The following is a 422-nucleotide window of genomic DNA, read 5'->3' on the forward strand; positions in this document are numbered from 1 at the left end:
TCAAAATGCAATGACAGTAAACAGTTACAATTACGTCCAACTTGACGTAGGCTATATCTGTAATATCTGTGAACGTTAGTGTAGGTAGCCTATACAGTTAGGCCTGGCTATAGCCTATTTACATAATAATTTTGTAACATTAAAATATTAGTAGCCTAGGCCTACGTAACTGTATGCAAGAATAACCTGTAACGTTACGAGTTGTATAGTGATTTAATCAATACACTAGAAAATTATGATTTGTTTAACGTTATACATTATATTTTATTTTTTTTTAAATGTAATTTTTTTTATAAATGTAAATGCCTACTGTAGGCTACCAGAGAAGGTAAAGTCGGTAAAGTTGTCTTACAGCGCCGTCTAGCGGCTCAAACACGAAATGTTGCATGGCATTTTGTTTGGCGCCGATGGAGGGAGTCACT

This window comes from Sander lucioperca, chromosome 2 (assembly GCF_008315115.2).
Source record: "Sander lucioperca isolate FBNREF2018 chromosome 2, SLUC_FBN_1.2, whole genome shotgun sequence".
Taxonomy (NCBI): domain Eukaryota; kingdom Metazoa; phylum Chordata; class Actinopteri; order Perciformes; family Percidae; genus Sander; species Sander lucioperca.